The sequence below is a fragment of the Engraulis encrasicolus genome, unplaced genomic scaffold (assembly GCF_034702125.1).
Source record: "Engraulis encrasicolus isolate BLACKSEA-1 unplaced genomic scaffold, IST_EnEncr_1.0 scaffold_26_np1212, whole genome shotgun sequence".
Lineage (NCBI taxonomy): Eukaryota > Metazoa > Chordata > Actinopteri > Clupeiformes > Engraulidae > Engraulis > Engraulis encrasicolus.
The window spans coordinates 2,827,548-2,830,989 of NW_026945555.1; the positions used below are offsets into that span (position 1 = coordinate 2,827,548).

Here is a 3,442-nt window from a genome sequence, read left to right on the forward strand (position 1 = left end):
TTCTCTTCCTCTTTTCCTCTCCTGTTATATTATCCTCCTCCTCTCCTCTTTTCCTCTCCTTTCTCTTCTCTTCCTCTTTTCCTCCCCTCTCCTCTGCTGTGTGTGTCTGTGTGTGTGTGCGCGCGTGTGTGTGCGCGTGATAGTTGCGTTATGATGATGAGTTGCGTTATGATGATGACCACACACACACACACACACACACACACCATTACATTACGCTTTCATTTTATTCAAAGCGACTTACATTTATTATTTGTCAGGGTATTGGTTACAGTCCCTGGAGCAATGTGGGGTTAGGTGCCTTGCTCAAGGTCACTTCAGCCATGGAGATGTAGGGAGAGGTCAGGTGGGATTTGAACCTGCAACCCTCAGATTGAAAGACCAACTCTCTAACCACTAGGCCACGGCTGCCCCTATCTCACACACACACCTAGACAAGTCCCCATGCACAGTCACACACACACACACAGTCACACAGTCACACACACACACACACACACACACACACACACACACACACACACACACACACACACACACACACACACACACACACACACACACACACACACACACACACACACACACACACACACACACACCTAGACACCTAGACAAGTCCTCCCGCACAGTAATACACACACACACTATATACACACACACACACACACACACACACACACACACACACACACACACACACACACACACACACACACACACACACACACACACACACGTCTAGACAAGTCCCCTTGTGTCGTTGACGTCTGGATAATCTCTGTACCCATCTTCTACTCCTCTTGATCCTGTGTGGTATTTATGTAAATAACAGCAGAAGGTTGTAATGTACTGCAATGTGTACTCTGGTTTCAACAGAAGGTTGTAATGTACTGCAATGTACTGTACTTTACTGTACTCTGTGCTCTGGTTTCAACAGAATAAAGAGTTCAATTCTAACATCCACACGAGTTACTCATCATTCAGCTCTCTGGCCTGTACCATTAAACTCTTAGTAATAATGGCTGATACTGTACATAGATGCCTGAGGAGTCCTCAGTCTAAAATGAAGGCATCTATGCATCAGCCACTTTTGAGTTTCCAAAAACAGATGATTTTTTTTGGAACATAACATTTCTTCACTTTCTATGAAATATCATAAAATTGAATTACTTTTCCAAATGTTCTGACTTTGAAATATATTGTGCAGTGTTTTCACAGTGTCCCAAAAGCATGTTTGCTAAGGTACAACTTACTTGAAGACTTTTGACATTTACTCAACTTTGTAAAGGCACTGCTATTATTATGAGCACAACATACGTGTGTGCATGTGTATGCGTGTGGGTGTGTATGGTACATTGTCACTTCTGCTTTATTTTTCCAAAGTGATGTCGTGAGCTGAAGGGTTTCACACCTAAATTGCTGCCCTAGTGTCCCACATTCACACACAAACACACAAACACACACACACACAACCACAGACACACAACCACAGACACACACACACACACACACACACACACACACACACACACACACACACACACAGACACACACACACACACACACACACACACACACACACACACACACACACACACACACACACTCACACACACACACAGACACACACACACACACACACACACACACACACACACACACACACACACACACACACACACACACACACACACACACACACACACACACACACACACACACACACACAGACACACACACACACACAACCACACGACCAAGTAAGGCAGCAGTTCAGAACTTCAACTGAAAAAAACACAATATGGGACATTCCACAAACTAACCCCAAAACACACTTGAATGTGAACACAACTAACTAACTAACGTACATAGCCTACGTGCAGATGTGACGGAGGTCATCTTGCACCTGTGCACCTCCCTCGGGGATCGAACCTGCGACCTCGTCAACTACAACGGTCCGGCAATGGGAGACACAGTACGATACCGCTGGGCCAAGAGACTAGTCTCTCAGCCCAACGGCACGAGACTGTATGAGGCTATCGGAGGGAGGTTTACCAACGCTCCACGCCAACTCTGCTAGTTAGCCTCCGTTACACTCTCCCCCTTCAACCTCACTCCCAATCCGGGTCAAACGGCACCTCTGTGACAGAGGTCATCTTGCACCCGTTCACCCCCCTCGGGGATCGAACGTGCGACCTCGTCAACTACGGTCCGGCAATGGGAGACACAATACGATACCGCTGGGCCAAATGCTGGTAAAACCTGGCTGTGGCTGGTAAAAAAAAAACAGTGTCACTAGCCAATTTGGCAGGTAGCTTATTCTGTGGTATGATATGACATCACGATAGCGTATATTCTGCACTTTGCCTCTTGTGTATCAGTTGCATTTAAGTTCAAGACAATGTTCAATTACTCAGTTTCTATTGGTTTGTTTAATTTCCATGTAGAAAGCTATGCACTCATCATCTTGTCTTAAGCACCTCATCTTCTGAGGTTAGATGTACAGTGTCATGATATGTTAAAAAAAAATGGCCAGTAGAGTAGCTGGATGGCTAATGACTCGGGAGAACCACTAGCCACAGTGGCCAGCAAGTGAAAAAGTTAAAGGACCACTTCAGCCATTTTCAATATGCTGTTGTATTGCTCACGCTACCCTTGACTTGTCAGTAGGCCTACCCGGTGATGCTGCATTTTTTGGCACAGCCCTTTCCGAGATCTGAGCTATTCTAATGGGGGCAGCTTTTGTTTACATTTTAATTGTTAACATTCAATTGTTTAATTGTTAATATAGTCCTATTCCAAATATTTTCCCAAAAGGTATCTGTGTTTTCTAGTTGTCTGCTGATGTTGCATAACCTTTTGGATGTATTTGGGAATAAATCAAGATGTTTTTTTTTAATGTAAACACCTGCCCCATTACAATGGCCAGGATCTTGGAAAAGGCTGAAGTTTAGGGCAGCATTAGGGCAGCAATTTAGGTGTGATACCCTACAGCTCGCTAGCCTGAATACGAAATGAAATGAAACTGTAGTATTATGGGATGGTCAGTACCAGGCTAACAGCTCGCAACATAAACTTGGAAACGACATCACCACCACACGTGTGTGTGTGTGTGTGTGTGTGTGTGTGTGTGTGTGTGTGTGTGTGTGTGTGTGTGTGTGTGTGTGTGTGTGTGTGTGTGTGTGTGTGTGTGTGTGTGTGTGTGTGTGTGTGTGCGTGCAGGGGCGGTGCTAGGCATGGGCAGACCAGGCGGGCACCTAGGGTGGCGTTCACATGAAATGTGACACAGCAGATTCATGCATGTTTTTGTGACATTTGTTTTTTCAGTTTCAAGTTTTCACACATATTTTGTTCATATGAATTTAAACACATTTAATGCATGGGAGCACTTTTGTGTGTGTGTTTGTGTGTGTCTGTGGTTGTGTATGTGTGTGTGTGT

The 3,442-nt window shown here is 44.8% G+C and overlaps 1 long non-coding RNA gene across 1 annotated transcript; it reads left to right on the plus strand.

The window, feature by feature from the left end:
- Window positions 1–689: 689 nt before the first annotated feature.
- LOC134442952 (uncharacterized) lies at window positions 690–966 on the plus strand. Its single transcript, XR_010033506.1, has 2 exons — window positions 690–841; window positions 883–966. It is a non-coding gene; the product is annotated as an uncharacterized LOC134442952 (long non-coding RNA).
- The last annotated feature ends 2,476 nt before the right edge of the window (window positions 967–3,442 follow it).